Genomic DNA, 23,532 nt, shown 5'->3' with positions numbered 1-23,532 from the left:
ATCACTTCGAGTTCGTATGCCATATCAGCACTGAATTATGTCTTGAACACCCTTGTTAAATTGCATAAAAACTTCAGCAACACACTGAAAGTCCATACTCATAGCCTTCTTGAAATAGAAAAGAGGACAATCAGCTGGTTTAATAGGGAATCCCCAACAGCACGCTCTTGCAATGCTGCTAGATATTTAAATTTTGATAGTAACCTGTGCAGCGAGCAAGTGGGCTGCCTTGAAAAATAAATTCTCGTACCTCTTTATCCTTTATCCTCTACACAAAACTATTTAATCCACCACTAAATCCAAGAAGAGTTCTGCAACATTGTTGATTCAACAGAGCGCCTGTAGAGGTGAAATAACCAGCAGAAGAAATTAGAGCCAGCGTAAAGAAGACCAAAAATCAAAAACAGCCAGCTGCAAAACATTAAAAAATCATCGAGGAAATTCCAGGGGCCTTTGAAAAATAAAAAAAAGGAATGAACATGACACAGTGCAAATTGCCGCAACTGAATCCACAGAGTTCTGCGGTTTGTGTACGGGTGATCAGTCAGGTATGATGATTGAGCCCAAAATTAGCCATTGCTCGAAGAAGAAAAATAAAAAGAAGAACCAGCGATAAACAAAAAGTATAGATTTGCATCACAGACTATTTGGACAACTTGAATGATGGGGAAGCACCCGTCGAAGCAGGCTTCGACAATGTTAGTGATCCAACTGGTGAGATCGACTCAGCGCATGACAATGTTGATCCTTTACACCTGGAGACAGTGGATCTAGCTGACTCGTTCCTGCACTAATGCAAACTGCGGCTAGTTTGTCAGATACATCCAAGGAGAAGCATGGAGGCTTCACACCATATGCCTATAAACAGGCATCCTCTAAAATTGCTACTATGCTACCAAAATGCTGCTGAGACAGCAGAAAAAAGCCAGGAACTTATGAAGACTTTGTCAATTCCACAATGAGACGGTTAAATTTGGGTGCTCGACGACACAAGATGTTATGCCCCTTCTCCAACCCTTGATCATTTCTAAACAAGGGAATTGTATTACCTGTTATAGAACGCACACTTGCCAATTTAAGAACAATACGAATAAAAGGGATGTGTAATTACAAAACCTATAAACATAGGTATGATTATGCAGTAGAGCAAAATAAACTTTTCAACCTTAGACATGCGAAAATCTAATGTGCTGGAGAGGAGTTTAATAAAGAGTTATCCAGAATTAAACAGAAGTATAAAAGGTGTATCTTGAACCATAAACATCTAATGTTACAAAGGGACAGCCAACTCATGTTTCACATTATATTCAACTTAGATTCAACTGGTCTTAGGGACAGACTTACCTGCAAATAACTGTGCTCCTGGAGTAAGTCTGGAACTCTCATTATAAAAAGATATATTTGAAACCGAAACAAACCAAAACAAACTTTAAAATCATGTAGGTCCCAGCCAAATACAGTGGTCTCTCTCAATAGAACAGGAGTATTTAAAATGTTGAATTATGAAGACCAGGATATCCAGAGTTCAGGAGCCAGATGGAATCACCTAAACGGATGGCTGAAATATTTACAGTTCTGTTTACAGAAGTAATTAAGAGGAGGTATTTACCTGTTTCTTGGCAGACCCCTCACACGTGGCACTGATATTCAAAAAGGGCGACAGGTCTAACCTTCTGAATTATAAAACCATAGCGCTCTTGGATGTCAGTAGAAGATCTTTGCTTCAGTGATACTTGTAGAATTCGAGAAGTCGGCCAACGAAAATAAAAAAATCCAAAGATTTCCAACAGGCTTAAGGCCTCAAATGGGCACCCGTTTAAATGGATTTGAATTCCATCTTAAAATCAAAACAAGAGAAGTGGATGAATTCATTTGTTTAGTATTCTGAGAACTTGCTTACAGTAATAGGACAGAGTATGGAGCAGTTTGCTGTTGTTCCTTGTAAATCTAAGTCAGCTTTATATCTTGTCGACTGCACACCACTTTAGATATACTTCACAGTTATAACTTCTTGAAACATCTTATTTTTTTCCACAAAAGAAGTGGCATTGTTGCCATCTATTTGAATAGTTATCCAACTAGATGGGCATGTAGTGAATTGTTAAGATTTAAATGGAATATACACCCCACAAATAAAATCCTGAAAAGGTATATCTTGGTACTGGAGAAGCAGATATCTTGTCATTTTTGTAAGGATAAGAATGACATTGGTTGATTTTTTTGTCCAGCTTTGCAAGCACTCTGTACTTTGCATGTTTAGAAATGTGTACATTCCCTGGACTTTATCGACTGTGAAAGCCTGTGGCATAGATGCTTAGGTGGTCACCCAACTTAGGTTGTCTTGGTTGTGGTGGGATTTACAAAAAAACGTGAAATTGGGTGACCTTAATCCTGTGGGCTTTCCAAGTCTTTTTATATCTAGGACCATGTATTCATGAATTAATGTAATGATGTGTGATCATGTGATCATACTTTTTGTGGAATCACTATCAAAGATGTTTTATGGATTATTTAGAGATTGCTCTTTATGTTTTATGACAGTCATTAGATCTTTCGTATGTAATACATTATGGGCCTGTTTTGGTAAAGGTTATATTTCTTTAACCATATGACAATAAAACGAAAATCCAAATAATTTTGACACCAGTTTTTGCAGGCAACCAACTTTCATTGTCTCTCTTACAGTGGTGAGATTCATAAATGCACTTCGAGAAAGGAGTGCTGAAATGATGCAAGGAAACTCGCTTATGAATTGTTTTATCACCTGTTAAATGTAATTGTGAATATAAATATATATCACTATTGATGAACAGCGTTGCCACGTTTGTATGATGTTTTTTATATCTAATCCTTGTGAAAGGTTTTTTATGAAATAAAGCACAATACAGGCTAAAAAAAAATAGCAATAATTTGGTGTAATGAAATAGTGCAGGAATACTGGATAGAAAACAGAAGAATGTTGTCCATGTCTTGCACATAACATGTGCAGTGAAAGAAAGATCTTACCATAGAGGGATGATCTTGTTTTTTTTATATATATATATATAGGATATATTACTCACCGTAATCAAATTGCTGATGCTTGTATCTGCTTAGATTCACATGCTGTGCATAGGTCGACATCTAGTGGAAGCTGCGGAGTATTACAGTTTGTTTTTCAAAACTCGAAAATGGGCGTCGACACAGGGCGTGCCAGTAATACTATCCCTAGGTGACGTTCACTGTACCCATGATCCCTCACGCGTGTAGGACCCTCAGATTGTATTTTTTCTGACATGAGGTAGCATGAGGAGTAGCGTGAGTACAGATAATCCAAGCAGATAGAAAGAAAGGTAAGACTACAAGCATCCATGCGCCTTCTCTCAGAGGGGAGGAAGGGTGGGTCGCATGTGAATCTAAGCAGATACAAGCATCAGAAATATGATTACGGTGAGTAATGTATCCCTTCTGAGGCTTGTGGAATCTGCTTAGATCACATGCTGTGCATATATTAGCGAGAATTAACTGAAGAAGGAGGTGGGATGTGAGAAGGGTCATGAGCAAATAAATGTCTTAGAACCGCTTGTCCCACTTGGGTATCTGTCTTGGAATGGGTGTCAATGCAGTAGTGATGAGTAAAAGTGTGAATAGAGCTCCAAGTAGCTACTTTGCAAATGGTGTCAAGGGGTACATTTGCAATGAAAGCCAGAGTGGCCCCAATGCCTCTTGTAGAGTGGGCTCTTGGCGTGAAAGGCAGAGTTTTTTCAGAAAGGGAGTAACACAGCTGGATACAGTTAATAATCCACTTAGAGATGGCACCTTTAGAAACGCGATCCCCCTATCTGCCTGTAGCTACGGAGACAAACAGTTGGTCTGTTTTCCTTAGTGGTCTGGTCTTGTTTACATAGTAGAGGACCGCCCTACGCACATCGAGGGTGTGTAGTTTCACCTCAGCCGAGCTCTGTGGGTCTTGGAAGAAAGCCGGAAGCTTTGATGGACTGGTTCACGTGGAATTTAGAAATACACTTAGGTGAGAACCTAGGGTGTGTGCGTAAAACCAGTTTATCTTTATGAACTGTAAAGAAAGGATCTTGCACTGACAGAGCCTGAATTTCACTGACGCTTCTTATAGATGTAATTGCTACTAAGTAGGCCGTTTTATAAGTCAGGTGTTTGAGACTGCTTTTATGCATGGGCTCGAAAGGGGGGCCCATGAGCTTAGATAGCACCACTTTAAGGTCCCATCCTGGTGGTGGGTTTGAAATAGGAGGGTGAAGTCTCTTTACTCCTTCCATGAAGGCTTTAACTACTGGTACCTCCCACCACGACACCTTGTTATGGGACGTGGTGTATGTTGACAGAGCTGCCAGGTGTACCTTTAGTGAGTTAAAAACCAGTCCTGCATCCAGTAGGTGGAGCATGTATGTGACAATTGTTGAAGGAGTGCAATCAACCGGGTTGATTTGCTTATTTTGGCACCAGATAACACATCTTTTCCATTTGTCAAAGTAGCAGTGCCTCGTGTTTGGCTTCCTAGATTCTTTTAGGATGTCCATACATCTCTGTGGTAACTTGAGATGTCCAAACTCTATGACCTCAGGAGCCATGCTGCCAGGTTCAATGAGTTGGGTTGAGGATGCACCTTGTGCCCTTGGTGCTGGGACAGTAGGTTGTACCAGCCTGGGAGTCTGATGGGTTTGCAGCCTGCTAGTCTGCGTAGGTGTGGGAACCACGGTTGTCTGGCCAACATGGGAGCAACTAGGACGAGCGTCATCGATTCTCTGTTCATCTTGTTGACCACCTTCCTGATGAGGGGAGTTGGTGGAAAAGCGTACGCAAACATCCCTGACCAGTTCATCCACAGGGCATTCCCCTGGGAGTCTGGTTGGGGGAACCTGGATGCAAATCCTGGGCATTGTCTGTTTTTGCTTGTGGCGAATAGGTCTATAGTGGGGGAACCCCACTGAGAGAAGATATCTTCTACGATTTCTCTGTGTAGACACCATTCGTGTTTCTCTGGAAGGGAGTCTCTGCTCAAAGCATCCGCCAGAGAATTGAGATCCCCTGGAACATGTTGAGATGACAGGAATATGTTCCATCTGAGTGCCCATATCCACATTTTCTGGACAAGCTTGGACAGATTTGGGGAACGAGTCCCCCCTTGCTTGTTCAGGTAAAACATGGCTGTAGTGCTGTCCGTCCGGATCTGCACTGACAGATTCTGCAGGTAGGGCTCGAATGCTTAAAGCGCTCTGAATACCACCAGAAGCTCTAGTAGGTTGATATGATTCCTGGCCACTGAGTGAGACCAGAGACCCCGAGCTGTGTGGTGGAGATGGTGAGCTCCCCACCCTGTCAGGCATGCATCGGTTGTGACTACTGCCTGCATCTCGGGATCGTAAAAGCGTTTCCCCTTGGACAGATTTTCTCTTGTCCACCAGTGAAGGCTTTGTACAAGTATTGGCGAAACGACCACTAGATCGTCCCACTGACCACTTGCCTGAGACCACTGTTTCGCCAACCATTCCTGCATGGGACGCATGTGCAGGTGCGCATGGGGGACCAGGTAAATACATGACGCCATCATATCCAGCAAACGCATTGCTTTGCGTACCGTTATCTGGCGACCGGCCTGATAATGCGGAATTTGCAGTATATTATTCCGAATTCTTTCCTCGGATGGAAAGGTCAACCCCTCTTGAGTGTCTAGGATAGCTCCTAGGAACTGTTTGGAGGTGCTTTGCACCAGACTTGACTTCTTCTCGTTTATTGAGAAGCCCAATTCGAAGAGGAGGTTGATCGTCCTTTGAATGTTTGTTCTGCAAATTACTGGGGTCTCCCCCGTGATGAGCCAGTCATCCAGGTAAGGGTGCACCGGGATTGCCTCCATGCGTAGGTGTGCTGCCGCCACCGCCAGTACCTTGGTGAATACCCTTGGAGCCGAAGCTATCCTGAAGGGCAGTACCTTGAACTGGTAGTGCTGACTGTCCAAATTGAAGCGCAAGTACTTTCTGTGCGCTGGGAACATGGAAATATGAAAATAGGCATCTTTCATGCCCAATGTTGCCATGTAATCCCCCTTTTTTAGGAGGGGGATTACCTCTTGGAGAGTAGTCATGGGAAAATTTTGGGGCTTGACATACTTGTTTGCAGGCCGTAAGTCCAATACTCCAATACTGGGCGCATTGTCAAATCTTTTTTTGGCACAAGGAAGTAAGTTGAATAAATACCCTTGTTTACCTGGTGTCCCGGGAAGAGTTCTATCGCGTCCTTTGCTAGCAGATTGACGATCACCTCGAGGAGGATCTTCTGGTGGTCCAAAGAATGTATTTTTTGTCATGGAGGATGGTTTCGGGGACGCTCTAACAGTTCTATGCAGTACCCTGCGGATACTGTGGACAGCACCCATCTGTCTGATGTGATTCCCTTCCCAAGCTTGGGTGAAGTTGGAAATGCGTCCCCCTTACTGGCGTTTCGTGAGAAGGGACCCTGAACGGAGCGTCATTGTCTTGGTGGAGGCGTGCCGCCGCCGCCTCTACTGGGGCTGCCTCTACCTTTACCACGTCCTCTTTTATTACCCCTGCCAAAACCCTGGGTAGACTGCTGGTTGTTATTGTTCCATGGTGTACCCTGCCCCTGGGAATAGTTAGATCCTCTCTGGGAATTTTGTCCGCGTGGGCGACGAAAATTGCCATTCCCTCTCTGATTAGGGGGTTTATTGGTTAGTTGGCCTAGGGATTTGAGTGTCTCATACTCGTCCTTGGCATTTTTCAGCTCGTCCTCGACCGCCTTACCAAACAACAGATCCGGCTGCACCGGTTTATCTAACAATGATGCTTGGGTTTCAGCTTTGAATCCAGACTGCCGTAACCAAGCGTGTCTCTTGATAACAGTCCATTCTGCTATAAATCTGCCGGCGTTATCCGGGGCATCAAAGGTTGCTTTTAAAATGCAACCGGACACGGCTCTTCCCTCTGCGGAAACTCATGCCAATTGGTTCTTTTAGGGTTCTGGGACGGAGTCTATGAGTGCCGCGACTTCTTCCCATTGGTGGCAGTTGTAACTGGCCAACAGGGTGGTGGAGTTGGCAATCCTTGCCTGGTCGGCTGAAGTGGAGGCTACCTTCCTGCCCAAACCATATAGTTTCTTGCTCTCCTTGTCGGGAGGAGCTTCGGATGATGACAAGGGTGTTCCCGCCTCTTACGGGTGTTTGTAACTACCAGGGAGTCCGGCTTCAGATGCCCCCTTATGTATAGTGGGTCTGATTGGGCTGCCCTGAAAAGTTTCTCAATCCTTGGGTTCACTGCCCTGGTGAGGTTGGTATTTACAAGTGAATGGTCTATTGTTCTCTGAATAGGCTTAAGGATAGGGATGGCCTGCGCAACCAGTCTCCTTTCTCCTACTAACTCCTCAGCGAAGTCCCTCCCTTCTTGAGCACCCTGGGTGTCAATTTGGAAGTGTTCTGCCGCTCGGGACAGAACTTCATTCAGGAGAGGTTGATTGTCGACAGGGGAGTCGGTAACCGGGGGTTCTTTCTCTACCAGGGAATCTACTCTGTAGGTTTCAGGGTCTTCCTCTTCCTCTTCTTGTTCCTCATCATCCCCATAGTAGCCCGTACCAGTTTGCTCTTCCAACATGCCCAAATCTGGATCCTCACAAAAGGATGTATCCCCTTGATATTGAGAGTAGGGCTGTATATAGAAGGGGTCCGAAGACCGAGTTGGGGCTTCAAACCGGGACTTCTTACTTGGAGGTATTGGATCCTTAGAGCCTGAGGGTGCTGACCCGTCGGGAGTATAAGAGAGAAAGTGTTCAGGGTTTTTTGCGTCAAAATCTGCCAATGATGACATCCTTGACATAACCCTGTCTATGTCATCACTAGACCATTCTCTAGAACTGGGAATGACCCTTTCTGGAACTTTCTCCGCCTTATCCTGACTAGACTTACTGGTTTTAGCAGGGGTCTTTGGGATAACAGAACACTGGGACTTGTCTGTCTGTTTATGTGGAGTGGAAAGTTTTAGAGGTGTGGAAGCAAGCTGAGACTGCTTCCTTTGTTGTTTTTCCCCCTCCCCGTGGGTGGAAGAGTGTTTTCCCTGCTTTTTCGCCCCTTCAGAGCCTTCCGACGCCTGGCGTCTAGGTTCGGGGGTAGTGTCCCTATCTTTCGAACGTGGAGGTAGGGACTCGGGAGCCGCCATTACGCGATCTGTGGGTGCCGACTCCTGGAGTGCGGTCTGGGGATGGAAGTCGGCTTCGTCTTCCGACGATCGAACTTCCGTTACCTTGGAGAGCGAGGCACTCTTGGCAACAGTGGATGATTGCCTGGAGTCATGCAGCGATGTAGATCGAGAACGCCCAGAGGACACCGATTCGGACCGTTCTCTATGTGCCTCTTTCCGAGAACTTGACGTGCGCGTCGAGTCTCGGTTGGACTTCATGTGCTTTGTGGAAGTGCTGTGGGTAGCGCTTGTGTCGCCGGTGGTCTTCCCCATAGCCGCCTTGCCGGACGACCTTCCGCGGTCGGGGACTTGCGCTTGGCTGTCTCTTGACGCCACGTTGCCCTCGCCGTCCGAAAGCACGGCGTCACTGTCATCGCTGAAGGCGCCCTCCGCTGCCATGGCCTCCTGACGCCTGGCGTGGTGGGCCCAACGCTTGATCGAACAGTCCTTAAGTGTTTTTGGTTTAAACCTACTACACGCTCTGCAGTTCGCCTCGGGGTGGTCCCTGGGCAAGCAGAGATTGCACGTGGCATGTCTGTCAACCCAAGGGTACTTGCGGTTGTACTTGGGGCAGAATTGGAAAGGGGTACCCTCCATACGCACCTTGTGGCAGCGGCTGATAAGTGTAGGAATATATAAGAATGTACCTATATACCAAAAGAGTGTAGAGTATGTCCACCCCCCTCTCTCCCTACTTGCAGGGCCGAGGCCAGAGGCCTTCTGAGGCCCAAATCCGTCGTGCAGCTCTCGACAGTCGATTTGTTCTCTGGGCCGGTGTCGAGTGTGGAATTTCGATGACTCGATGTTGGGGTGGAGAATGGGGAAAATATAACGATATTTTGCAAAAGTATGGCTAAGGCCAGGGAACTCCACGAAATGCTTCCGACCAGTATGGCGGAAAAAAAACAATCTGAGGGTCCTACACGCGTGAGGGATCATGGGTACAGTGGACGTCACACTAGGGATAGTATTACTGGCACGCCCTGTGTCGACGCCCATTTTCGAGTTTCGAAAAACAAACTGTAATACTCCGCAGCTTCCACTATGTGTCGGCCTATGCACAGCATGGCATCTAAGCAGATTCCAAAAGCCTCAGAAATATATATATATATGTTTTTATTAGTTTCACAGTTGGAGCAACAACTTTACATTTGAACGCATAGCATCCTCTGAAGAAATGCATTACATTCTAACTTCAACGGTCCCCCCTCCTGCTTACTCATTGTTCATCTTACATGCCAATCCATCTATCTCATCCATATCCTTCAGGCCTAGATATAGTGGTACCAGCTGTGGTTTAAAGGTCGGGGCTGGGTATTTCTGGTCATAATCGAGCAGGGGTGACCAGACTGCTTGGAATTGATGGAGTTTTCCTTCTTTTGCAGCTGACAGTCTTTCGGCTACTAAGATGTCCCAGACTTTAATCCACCATCGTCCCAAGTCTGAGCCCTCTGGCATTTTCCAGCAACATGCGGTAGTGATATGCACTGCCAGCAACAAATGAGTCATTAGCTTTGCCCGGGCTCCCAACTTTGGATATACCCCTTCACATGGAGCACCTAGCAGCAGGGTCTTCAGGCACAGCGGGAGGCGACTACCAGTAATGTCTTGAATAATTTGCACAATGTTCTCCCAGAAGGTCCGCATTAGGGGACAATACCACCACATATGAAAGTATGAGCTTTGAGCCCCACAATTTTGCCAACAGGTAGGGGGGATCAAGGCCTGGAAGTGGTGAATATGTACCGGCGGGTAGTACCACCGGCATAACAATTTCAATGCACACTCATTGTTTGTCACACATTTAGACAAGGCACAGCCTCTGGCCCTAATCTCCAACCAGGCCACATCATCCAACCGAAGGCCTAGGTCAGCCTCCCAATGGGACATGCAGTCTGGGCGGTGCGGGGATAGGAAGTCCTCCCGCAACAGTCTATACAATTTTGAAATCCCTCCCTAGTGTATGTCCTCCCCAATATTAAGTTCAAGTGGGCTCAGGGACCAAGCAGCCTTCACTCTTATTTAAGGGCGAGTAATCCAGTGACGGGCCTGGGCGTATGTGAAACTATCCACCTCTGAGAGTTTAAATTCTTTTTTACAGTCTTCAAACAAGCGCAGTTGACCCTCAGCAAATAGTTGTCCCCGAGTGAGTAGGCCTCCTTCTTTCCATCGCCTGAAAGCTCCCTGAGGGATGCCCAGTGTAAAGGCAGGGTTACCATAGACTGGTTAGAGTGGGCCCACCCTCCTAGCAATCTTTTTCCTCCGTAGAACCTCATCCCATACTTTCAGAGTGGCTTTCATCAACAAGAGTAGGTGAGGCCGTTGCTTACATGATCAATGGGAAATAAAGGGTAAGAAACAGAGGGGCAGCGAGCATTGAGCTTGCTCTATCTCCATCCAACTTGGAAGCAGAGTGTGTGCTGACCATGTGGCCAAATGGAATAGTTGGGCTGCCTCTGCATACCTCAGTAGGTTAGAGACCCCCAATCCTCCAGCCCGGATCCCCCCATCATCATCCTCTTAGGGATCCTAGATTTCTTCCCCCGCCAAATGAAACCTAATATTTTGCAATGAAATCTTTCCAGTGCTTTCTTGGGGACCTCTATTGGGAGGGATGAACAGCAATATAATAATCACGGGAGGAGGTTCATCTTGACAGCAGTGATCTGCCCCATTAATGAAATTGCTTGTCCCGCCCATCTCTCCAGGTCCTGTTCTAATGTCTTAATCAAGAAAGGGAAATTGGCCTCATAGAGGTCCCTCTGAGAGGCCGTCAAGTGAACACCCAGATAAGCTATAGAAGTCGTGTCCCAGCGGATTGGGCAGATAGCCTGGATGGCCCTTATATCTTGTATGGATAGGCCCCCTCCCAATGCTACTGATTTCCCAAAATTAATGTCAAACCCAGCGACCCGTTCAAACGCTTGAATTTCCTGTATGGCCACATGCAAGGAGGGGATGATTTTGGTAATAGACAAGAGCACATCATCGGCTTACATTGAGACCTTATGGAGAGAGTCCTGCACCACTGGGGCCTGAATTGCATTATTTCCATGTATGCGTTGAGCCAACGGCTCCATAATAAGCACAAACAGGAGGGGCAATAACGGGCATCCCTGATGTATTCCGAAAGTAAGGGGGATTGGGAATTGAGGGTGAGCGCTCCCTAATTGACCTGAAGGGAGGTATTTGGAGCGAAATAGTTGGCAGCGATCGCTTTCCTAAACTGAGGCCCAGAGGCGAATGCCTCCAGCGTCAGGTGAGTGAAAGACCAGTCCACCCTGTCCAACGCTTTTGTATCATCCAAAGATAGGAGAGTTAGTTACCTATGGTTGCGAACGGCCAATTCAATTAGATTTAACACCCGCCTGACGTTGTCTCCCATTTTCTGCCCTGGATGGAGCCTGTTTGATTGGAGTTAATCAATCGAGGAAGAAGTGGGGCTAAGCGGTTCGTTAACACGTTTGAATAGATGTTAGCATCAACATTCATGAGCGAGATTGGCCCATAAGACGCACAATCCTCAGGATCCTTCCCAGGCATCAGTACCAGAATTGTGGTGGAGTTTTGCATTCAGGAGGCTACACTACTCATCTCCCAGAATGAATTAAAAAGGGACATTAAGGGAGCGAGTAGCTGGCATCTAAACAGTTTGTAAAATCTAGGTGAGAAACCATCTGGACCGGGGTTACAGGACTTCAGGGATTTAATTACAGCCTCCACTTCCTCCTGTTGAATCGGGGCTTCCAGAGCCTCCTTGTCTTCCTGAGCCAGTTGGGGGTAGGGATGCCTCTGCAATATATTGTCTCTGTGCCTCAATCGATCTGTCCGCACTGGCTATGTTCTCCAGTAAATGGGTTTGCGTTAGCTGTAGTTTCTCCTGTTCTCCATATTGGGTTACACCCACTTGGTTCCAGAGTCCGGTGTGACAGTTTTGCCTTCTAGTTTTCGCCAGTTTCCTCGTCAGGAGGTGATTGGCCTTATTACTTTTAGCATAATAAATCTATTTAACTGATAACAGGGTCTGCACTGTCTCCTCCACATACAGGGCCACTAGTTAATTACGGACGATCCGTAGGTCAGAATGAACCTTAGGGGACCATCCATTCTTGTATTTAACTTCAATGTCCTGTATCTCTTGTTCCAGGCAGGTTCTCGTCTGTTTCTTCCTTCTGTAATATGCTGCCGTGTGTGCTATTAAGAGCCCTTTAATAACCACCTTCATGGCATCCCATGCTGTGGCTGGGGAAGTTAGTTCTGTGGGCTTTTCTTGGAAGTAGTCCTTAATTGCTTTTGCCACCACATCTCTTAAGGTCATATCATTCAAGATTGAATCATACAGGTGCCATTGTGATCTTGGAGCCCGGGGGGGCGGGCTCCAAGATCTAATCTGTAGTAACACCGGGGCATGGTCTGTGAGAACCTTCAGGTGATGTCCACCTAATTTGTGAAGGATAAAAGATGGGGCGAGACCAGAAGCAAATCAATACGCGAGGAATTGCGGTGGACCTGTGAGAAGAAGGTATAGTCCCTTTCTCTGGATGAAGCACCCTCCAAGCGGAGCTGAGGATTGCAAGTGCGATGTTATAGTCTCTGGGGGATGGCGCGTGTGTTTTATCCTTGTCCGGGTCAGGGACCCTGTTGAAGTCCCCTCCGATGATGACCTGGCCTTCCAGGAATGGCAGGAGGGCGGATTCTAGGTCTACCGAAAAGTGATCTTGTCCATCATTCGGGGCGTAGATCGAGACCAATGAGTGCGTTTGGCCCAGGAGCATCCCCTTCACACATATAAAACAGCCGCTAGGGTCTGTAATGGAGTCTAATTCCTCAAACGGAATATCCTTGGCCACCAAGATTGCTATCCACTCCTTTTTGGTGCCTCCCGAGGCCAGGAACTGCTTTGGAAAATCCCTGCTCCGGAGAAAGGCGTAGTCCACCAGGAGCAGCTGGGTTTCCTGAAGAAATATCACTGCTTTCTCTAGATCTTTCAGATGCTTGGGTATGGACTTCCGTTTCACTGGTGAGTTGAGGCCCTTGATATTCAAAATGACAAAGTTCACCTTCAATGGTGTTTCCAAGTTCTACTCTGCTGTTGTTGCGGGGGTGACGGGAGGGGGGAAGTTAAGTGATCAGAAGTTGCCATTCATAATATAAGAATTCCTGCGTACATGCGCCAACTGAATATTTCCCCAATGAAGAACTAAATAACCTTGAACCGAGTCCGAACCCTGGACTCCAAACTGTTTGACTGCCACAAACCACCGGCAGTACACTCCAAGGGCTTTCAGGTGACATCCACCTTGGAGTCGAGCTTGGAATGTGTGAAGATCGTTATTCCTATCATCATGTTCCCTGTTTCCATAAACTCTGTCAGACCAGCCATCCGGGGCATCGAGCGTAAGGTAAACCCCTGGAGGAGGCGAGAGAGGAGCCACCTCCTTTATCTGGTGGGGTTCAGGATAGTTTCCGGATCTTCTAGATGTGCAATCTCTCGGGAGACCCCTTTGTAGGAAAATTGGATCGTGGTGGGGAACAGCCAGCGATACCTGATCTTTTGATTTCATAGGAATAGCATCAGTGGCCTGAGGGCCCTCCATTTCTGTATGGTCACTGGAGCTAGATCCTGGAAGATTTGCAGGGGAGACCCCTGGAACGACAGTTCGTCTAGGGAGCGGCCTTTTGCCATTATTGCCTCCTTTGTTGTATAGAAGTGGACTCAGGTGATCACATCCGGGGGGAATCCGTTTCCAATCCTCTTCGGGGGCGCAGTCTGTGGGTGCTATCCAACAGGAGTTGAGACTTCTCGAGATGTGGCAGGAAGGATTGAAATAGGTCCCCTATGTATTCCGCGAGGTTCTGGTCTTGGATCGAAGAGGGCACCCGCCTAATTCACAGATTATTTCATTGGGACCTGTTCTCCAAGTCCTCCTGTTTGTACTCCAAGATCTTGTTTCTATCTGTCAGGGCCCAGACCTATTGTTGTACTTCGCGAAGTGAAGCTGAATACTCCCAGGTCATGTCCTCTAATTCTACCAGGCTTTGCTCTACCTCCAAGACTTGATATCCTTCATAAACGCCTAAATGTTTTTTTTGTTAGCCAATTGTCCGGCTCCTCCAGATGAAGCTTTGGCAGGGATTTGGTTGTCTCTGGCTTCTTCCCTTTTTCTGCCGGGAGTAACATGGTGGAGATATCTCCACTCTTAGGAGTCTTAAGTAGTTTGGACATAGTAGCGATATCTCCTTGAGCAATGCAGGGCTCCTGCTGCTATGAGGGGCACCCAAATTCAGGATCCAGGCTACTGAGGCAACTGTGGAATGCATCCATGCCTTAGTGACTTGCTTTCTCTATGGTGGGGGGGAAGTCAGCTCGTAGGATGTCATGAGTCTGAAGGCTCCCCAGCTACCCCTGGATAGAGCAGAAGCGGGGAGGGGGCTTGCTGTCCCGATGGCATAGCAGCTGCTTCAGTGGGGCCTCAAAGAAATGGTCAGCATGGCTGCCAATGCTGCAGGGGGCTACCCCTTTTAGGTCCAAGATTAACTGCGTGGAGAAGCTGCCCTCTCTTCGGAACCAGGATTTTCAGTGCGGGGAAGGGGTACAGCTTTCCTATCCCCTCAGTTGGTTCACCTTAGTTTACTAAGCCGAAGTCCTGAGAGCACTGCCAAGATGGCGTTCTTCTACCTGTCCCTCTCTCCAACACTGTGTGGACAATTTCTGAGAGTGCTGCCATGCTGGTGTTCCTTTGACTGTCCCTCTTCCCAACGCCATGTGGACAGTGAAGCGGGGGGGAGCGGATACACCCCTCTATGCCCAGCAGGTTCACTGACGTTTCTCCCACAGGAGTGAGCAGCCTCTCTCCTGCCGTACCAGCCTGCCCCAACCATTCGTGGCATAGTGTTATTATCCGCTACCGTGCGGACCACGGTGCGTACCGCCGGTACTGCTGGTGTCTGCCTCTATGCGGCACAGAGGGTTCCTCTTAGGCTGCACTAATGGAGAGGTCGGCTGTGTTGGCTCATGCTGCTCAGCACGTCGCAGAGCTCCTGGGCTCAAGATGTTGCAGCCGCCCGGGTGCTGAACCCCGCCTGGTGGCCGGGTCACACGCTGCGGCCTCGCGTGGAGGAGAGGCGGGTCACCTCCCGCTTCTGCTAGTCAGCATTACGGCACCTTCACTGGTATCACAGGTCACCCTCCATGCATCTTTGGCTTGCTCTGTGGTGTCAGGCGAGCGTGTTCACTCGGCGCGGGGCTGTGGCAAGCTGTGGAAGTTGCTCCGATCATTCACTCCCCAGAGGACAGACTCTCCTCCCTTCATCCTCCCTGCGTCCGTTGTATTTTCTTGTAATTGCAGTGCTGATTAATTTACTGGATCGTTTGGTCATTTATGACTGGGGACTGTATGAAGAGCAATGCTTTATGCTGTTCCTTTGTCTGCTTCTGAATTCACTAAGCTTGGAATGCAGTCACTGCCGGTATCATTGCCTGCGTTCTGATTGCCTGAGAGGAGGTGAATGATTAAATATATGTGCTAACTAGTTCCTCTTTACTGATATTCGGACAGTGCCTGTGACGAGGATTCCTGTCTAGCTCATAAGGCAGGGGATGGTGTCGCCATGGGGACTGGATACAGACATCCTCTAATTGATGCAGGTCCACAGGTTGGAATGGGAAGGATCCCTCTGACTACCACACTCTGTCTGATTGCATTGCAGGGACGTGTCGTTGCAAGCAGCCACTGTCCCTTTCAGGTATTTGAAGTACAACAGCGTTGTTACAGAGAGACATGAGGCTGATCGCAAAAGTGGGGCATGCTTCAAGAATGAAAACGCCCCAAGTGAATGCAGATACACACCATACTGGCTCTTACACTGGAAGCCTGTCAGTAACAGCAATGGCTCATGAGCAAGGAAAGCTTGCAGAGTGTGTAGTAGCCCCGCTTCGCTTTATCACCCACATGCACAAACTGCTGTTCCAGGATATCACTGGCTCCAGATTTCAGCCTGGCTCACGGAACTGCAAAGGGGACTAGCAGAGGAAGTTACATGGTGTGAGGACCGCCTAATCATTAGCACACAACAATGATATTTTCTTAATACAGAATCCCCACACAAAGGGAGGTCCTGGCAGGTGGGTGTAGGAACTGTATGAAGGGGAAGGGAGTTGGCAGAAGTATGTGGTAGTGGAGAATTAGGAGAGGTGCATCAAAGGAATATTGCAGAGGTGAACAGAGTGGAGAGGAGGAGGCTGGCGTGGCGAAAGATGGAAGTGAATCAGAATAAAAGGAGAGCAGGTTGGAAACATCAGGGACAGGAAGAGGTGAAGACAGTGGAGACATTGGGGTGAGATGTCAGGTGGAAGAGGTGAAGCAACATCAGGAAGAGGCGTTGTTATGTCAAGGAAAAGGTGATGACTAACATGAGGACAAGTGGAGAGTAGGAACCTCCTATGATGGCTTAGAGAAAGAAGGAGCCCACAGTGCATTACATGCCTGGTGGATCAAAGTGGAGAAAGGGAGGTGGAATAAGCATATGACAAAGCATAGAGGAGATGGGAAGGCAGCCAACCAATGGAGAGAAGCTGGTAGGGAAGTGAAGGTGTAATTAGAAAGTCCCTGGGAATGAAGGCGTGTTGGTGTAATCGGGAGGCAGAGAGAGGTGCAGTGGCTGGGTGTAGAAATATGGGTTATGGTCAGGGAGAGATATAGTAAAGTCAAGGCTGCCTGTTTTCTACCTCTACTGGCCTAGTCTTTGGTGGAAAGTCTGTGGCTCAGCCTGACAGTAAATGCCTCAGCCTTCTGCTGGTAACCTAGGCCTTGGATGCAGGATGCAGATGGACCTAGGTGCAGAATTACTGAACAATACTCTTAAAGAACGCAAGAAGAAAACAGGGAGGAAGCCAGGAGGAATATGTACTGCTAATCGAGTGAAGAGGTGCAGGACACCCCAGAGTTAGTGCTTGAAGAATCCAATGAATTATCAGGAGAGAACCCAGATAAAAAATTTTTTTTTAATTCTAGAGACTTCATTTTGTTTGATACCCTGGAAAATGTATCCTTTTTGTTTTGTGGCCTTCTTTTGATGCTGGAACGAGAATCTTGGAAAGCCAAAACCTAGTGACCTTTTCCTGATAGTCCTGCACTCAGAAGGAACCCCCTCCCCCCGACAAACCTCCTGACTACTTTAGAGACTTTTATGTTCTGTATAAATAGTTTTCACTGTGGCCTACAGATGGCCTATTGAACTTGCTGATCTCTGAAATGTTTAATGTCCCACTCTGAGGAAAAGAGTGAAGGTGGCTGAGTGGGTCAAGAGGCTGTGATATGGTTAAGAACTTGCAGCATATCTATTGGCCTTCCTGAATGAAACACTCATAGAGAGTCTAAAAAGAGCCTGCGTGTGTGTTGATTCAGCTCAGGTAAACATGGCTTGGGGAAGATGTTTGTGGAACAGAATACCCATTTTCTGATATGCCCAACCAGGGTCTGCTGTGGTCTCATTTTGTGCAGCGAGGCAATTAAGAACCTACTAATCCCCAGGTTAGCCCACATATATAGTTCAGTAGCATAACTAAATGGGTATCAAAATGATGGTAACCAGGGAGCTTTCAACATAGTATGTCCAATTGCACCTCTTGACCATCTGATATTAGTACCCTGCTAGGGCGCAATCAGAATGCAAGAGCCATTCTGATTGGCCCTCGCCGCGTCATTACAAGGCCGGGAATCCCTCTGTCGGGATTCCATGGCCTTTGTCCCCGGCAGGGGGCGTGGCAGCCACTCAGCCAATGAGGAGGCTCGAAGCGGGGCCATTTTTTTTTTCCTACCCTCCCTCCTCCCTGTCCTCCCTGCCCCACTTACCTTTTTGCTGCTGCGTCCCCGCTGGGGAACGATAGCAGGCTCCAGCAGTGTGGAGACACGGCTGGAGGCTTCCATCGTCCACTAGCAGGGACGCAGGTATGTTTCTTTTTTTTCTTTTTTTTTCAACCTTCCCCTTCGCCCTCCCAACCCCACTTACCTTCTGCTTCTTTTTTTTTCGGGAGCGGATGCGCTGGGAACACTTGTGTTCCCAGCGCGTCTGGTCCCGATGGCCACCATGGAAAGGGAAAACGGACTCCCGTTTTCCCTTTCCCGGCGGCCAATTGTCTTGGTCGTTTTTTTTTTTTCTGTCCCGAAACGCAGCTTTTTTTCGGGACAGAAAAATATGCTTTTAGTGCCCCGTTCACGCACATAGTGCGGGCCGGGGTACTAATAGCAATATGACCCTCAAGGCGGGGGCATTACCGACTCAGGCCTTCGTTAATGCCATCGCTTCGCTCGGGCCTGTAACTATGGGCCCTGGGGCATTACCTGAGTCGGTAATGCCCCCGCCGCTCGGGTCATATTGTTTAAGTAGAGCTCAAACAGAGATTTGTCCAGGGAAACTCTGGATAAGCAACCATCAGCATTACTCTTCAAGGCAAGTCTTCCTTCATGGACTGTCCCATTCCGTCAGATTTGCCGAACACCTTCAGACAGACATACTTCTTTCCACTTTGCTACTGCAGTCACACTCTTGAGCAAGATTTCTTTAGCGTCATCAGTGGGCTAGCCATTTTCACGAGATTACAATTAAGGTTCCCAGATATCCTCTCTCTGATTGTATGTGCCCTGGTTCTGATCACTCTGTAGGTTTTGGCCGTGTGTGTCCTCGATCTGCAGATCACCAGGGTCGTTACTGTCTCTGCCATCGTATCTGGCCTCCTTTTCGGGCAACGCCACAGTGGCATCTCCTGCCACCTCTTGGCTCCCTTTCTAAATGTTGACCCTTTTTGGTTAGGCAAATGATTGGTTGCTTCTGGGAGCCATATCCTTTAACGCCGCTTTTGAATCCTGCCTGTGGCTAGTACTCACTTTCCTTACCTCTGCCTCTCATCCTTCTTTCTCCCCTCCTTCATCCTCTCATCTTTGTTTCACCATCCCTTTCCTTTCTTCTGATTTGTATTCCTATGCAATAGCTCTCAGATTTTAAGAATGTGGTCATCATTCTTCTAGTGGCTCGATGTTAACAGTGGCGATTCTGAAGCCTTCATCCTTTACAAACTGCACACATTGCTGGTGAGAGGGCTCTTAGCCAGTCACATCTCTGTAAATCACTGTACAGATGATGCAAGCTTTATTGTGATGAGGTCTATTTTATACATACAAAAATAAGCAGCATGCTGAATGTATGAACAAGTGTGTTCTGATGCGGAGCCACCCAAAAGGGTGCATAAGGTGTCATTGGCAATTCAGCTGTAAAGTCAAATATCATATTTGACCAATTGAAGTCCCGGGAACTGTAGCTCTGCCATCATCGCCTCACAAGCCATATCCCCAGAGTTCCTGTTCGATAGCTCCTGATGTGAATGCCACTAGCTCTAGAGCTGCTGTCTGGTACTACATCTTGAATTGGCAAATTGGGCACCTTGAGCTTCTCGTTTTGCTGACCTATTGGTAGATGGCATAATCAACCAAAGAAAAAACAGCAATGGCCCAGCTGCAGGGGATTACTCAAGTCACCTTAACTGAAGGCAAACCACAATTAAAATGGTTCCTCCTTTGAAAGATACAGATATGACAGTGCCCCAAACGTGCTGCATATCCCAGGCAATGGACAAACTCATCACTCTGTGTATGCAAGCAGGCTTTGTCAATTTCCAGAAACAGCTGATAATCTTCTTTTTCACCACATTCGTGGTGCATCATCCTACCCCACCTGAAGCAAATCAAAATGTTTCAGGAACAAAAAGAGCAACTTCTTCCTGAAAACCAATTTGGAGCCAGGACACACCAGTCCAAGAACACAAGGACTGTAACGAGTTAACCGACTGTCCAGCTTTAACGCTATTAGCAATACACTGCATCTGAAGCACATTCTGCAATCTGCACTGTTAGCATGCAAACATCATCAAACATATAATGCTTTGACATATTGCCCAACATCCAACATGCAATGATTTCAGAATATTTAAGCTATTATGCTACATGAAACCTTGTTCCTTCCTTCTGGGGAGAGGGAGAAGGAGTGCAGACTAGGGGAAGTAATCAAACATGTTATTAGAAATAATAATTTTGATCATAAAATGTGTGATTAGTGTCTCAGGGACATGCATATCCTGAACAGTTGGTGCACAACCCATTTGAGAGTCTGCAACAGACTGTATTCTGTAGTCATTTATGGGTCTCCTTGAGTCTCTAAATATTACCTCCTAAAGACAAGGATAATAAGCCACTTTCCTAGAAAAGGCAGGTTTACTGTGGGGGTATATAGCTATCCTCTATAGGGGCGTGTTCTGCTACACTAGAGGCGCTACATATCTTGTCTTTCAAGCAGCAAAACGAAGTTGTAAAACAATGCTAAAGTCTGAACGAACATAAGGTTGGCTACATTCTCTCTTTCCATATGACCTTCTCATTTCAGGTTCAGTGATGCCATGAATGGCCTGGCCCACATGTTGTAATGTGCTAGAGTCCTAATTTCGCGGGCCTGGCAGTAGTGGGCGTAGGGATTGCGTGTATCAGGGTTGGGAATGCATCCCTAATCATCTGGTTTACAGGTTCTTCAAATGCAGTGTGGGTGCTTGCAGCAGAGGCTGTTGTGTGCAGCGGTGGCTTGGATCAGATTTCTGACATTGCAGGCTATTTCACTGTTGCAAGATGTTTGTTGTCTTTTATAACGTAGTGTTTCCTTGGAAGGATTCTAGGCCATCACGTCCTCTGTGCAATTCCCTTCTGTCAGGTGTGAAATTTGCAAAATCAAGCATGCATGACAGAAAAGAATTTGCTTTAGAAGCTTTCTTGTTCTGCTGTGGTGCCTTGCATGGCCTCTGCCAGAACCCATACACTTCTTTTAATTTGTTTTTTCCTTCAGACATGGATCTCACCACCAGATTACTCTGCATTCTGTTCTCCGTCCAGAGGCAGTGCAGCAGCATCAGGAAAGGGTCACCAGTTTGTATTCTTCAAAAAGGACATAGGAGCAGGCCAGCCGTGCAATCCAACAGAGAGCATCCAATGACAGATTCTACACTTGATCTTAGCCAAAAGGCTGAGAAGTGATGACAAGTGGTGAAATGACTAGCCAATTCTGGCATAGCCAAATAAAGCAGGGCAGGTGCATCATTCTTTCCAAACAGGATCAGCCATACAAAATACCTTGTTGGTACTAAAGGGCAGGATGTTCATATGGATAGTAGTGTTGCTCCGGCAGATCTTTTAGAAAACATTTGTGGTCCCCTGTTAGGTGTTTATGAAGGCCTTGCTGTCTGACCCCCTACCTTGAAAAGGAACCCACTAGCCAGGGTTGAACTGAGGAAAAATATCCCTGAGCACCAATGGAAAAACATTTATCACAATTGTGAATCACCCTTCATTACTTTTCACCAAAAACGATATGTCTATGTAGGGCACATTTTTTGTATAACATTTGTGACAAATGTTTCATTTTAACTTTCATTGGGTATAACCTTGGTCACAACTACCAGCTGCACAGTGCATTGAACAATGAAAATGGCCCACATGTGTGCACAATAGTGGCCCATGCTTAACCGATGGGCCATTGACCCATTTCTCCATTAGCAAGTCAGATTGCCCCAATTTACAGGTAAATCAGGAACCATTATAACAGTCTTTGATGCTCAGCATTGCCCTCTGATTATTAGATATTTCTGCCTTTAATTAAGTTAGGGTTTTACAAAATATATGCAATTATGATTGTAAATAGTGTCTGTCTCCTTATTGGCACTGCACCCTGTGGAACCTGAAACAATGTGCCGTTGAGTTAAATACATGTTGTGGTGCACCGAAAACGTCAGAGGACACACATCATGAGAACTCTAGCACTGAATAATTGCCCTTTGCACATATATTCCATCATACTGCTCTTCATATTGACCACACACAGTGAATCCATACACCCCACTGCCAGGTATCATATCACCCTATGGGAATCAAGAATTTCAGCACATCCATTTAACTCACACCTACCACTCTATGATGTCTAAGACTCCCTTTCACCTGACACTAACACACAGTCAACATTTCTTATTGCACCTCACACCTTCTGCACGTATATCCCTATTTCTTGAATAATCATCATATCACATTTTGCACACAATGGGACTCATTACAACTGTGCCGGTCCGGTAACAACAGTGCCGGTAACCGGTGTTACCGGACCAGCACAGTACAACTCTTCAGGTGGAACGGCATCCGCCCGCAAAGTTTCACAGAAGCACCGGCACCGTAATTAACGCTGCCGGTGCTTCTGTGTTCCCCATTCCCATTGAGTCCTATGGGACTCAATGGGAATGAGGAATTACAAAATTACTGGCGCCTGACTCCCCGGCTGCTGGACTCGGAATAGCCCGGTGTCACCGGGAAGTCAGGCACCGGTAATCAGGCACCGGTAATTAATTACAGGTCCGAGGGCAACCTGACAATTTTACCTGCACGGTTACTGGCAGTCCCATAATGAGGCCCAATGTCTTCGAACATCACCCACCACTTGCATCTATTGGAATGAGCCCACAATTTACAAATCACATTAAATGTACCTCACAAAGACATGTCTGCGGCCAAATTGTCTCACACCTACTGAAACGTATGTGTCAGATCATGTCCAGCCTAATATTAGATTTAGAATTCATTTATCATCACACCAAACCAAGAAGGCACTGCTTATCACCAATCTGGTACTGCAAATCAAATCCGCTTTGCCTGTAAATGTTTATCATTATCTTTATAAAAGACATGCCACCTGTCAGGCACATCCATATGCTGTGGGAAAACAGGGCAACAGAAAAAAGACAATAGACATTATGGTAAACAATGGTTTTAGTCCCACAGTGAAATAAAAAAGAATAATTGGCAAAGGAGGGGGTGGGGGAGGAACTGAACACGTGTTCTGCTGAGGCTAGCAACGTTGGATTAAGTGAGTAGGACATTCTTTCTGCAATACCCTCTTTAAGTAACCACAGGAAAAATTCTACTAAAAGCATAACCAAAGTGCTTTTTTTTTAAAAAAAGCTCGTGTTAAAGACCATACATATAATTTAAAAAAAAAACAACCCTTCCCTATGTCATATCTCACCACACACTCACATCACACAATGGTATCAGGTAATATTATCCCCACAAATAATGTTGCCATATATATGGTCGCAGGTAAAAGCCATAAGCGCCATTATTTGTGGAGATAATTTATGGGGTAAATGGGAGCAGGGGTTGCGCCGGTGTCCCCAGCTCCCTTTAAGAATATATAGGTGTTGCGCAGGTTCCATGGGTTAATATCGCTGCCGTTCTTTTATGGCAATATTTTT

At 46.7% G+C, this 23,532-nt stretch overlaps 1 protein-coding gene and 1 pseudogene across 4 annotated transcripts in view; both read right to left on the bottom strand.

Annotated features, from left to right (window-relative positions):
- Positions 1–23,532, bottom strand: part of DOCK3 (dedicator of cytokinesis 3) — a 2,582,899-nt gene that overhangs the window by 1,184,418 nt on the left and 1,374,949 nt on the right. The gene's annotated exons all lie outside the window — the stretch shown is intronic.
- Positions 21,152–21,272, bottom strand: LOC138568216 (U2 spliceosomal RNA; annotated as a pseudogene).

Source organism: Ambystoma mexicanum, chromosome 2p, assembly GCF_040938575.1.
Source record: "Ambystoma mexicanum isolate Mex_15411 chromosome 2p, UKY_AmexF1_1, whole genome shotgun sequence".
Lineage (NCBI taxonomy): Eukaryota > Metazoa > Chordata > Amphibia > Caudata > Ambystomatidae > Ambystoma > Ambystoma mexicanum.
Note: the sequence above shows the minus strand (reverse complement) of the source record. Positions and strands in the feature narration are given on the sequence as shown.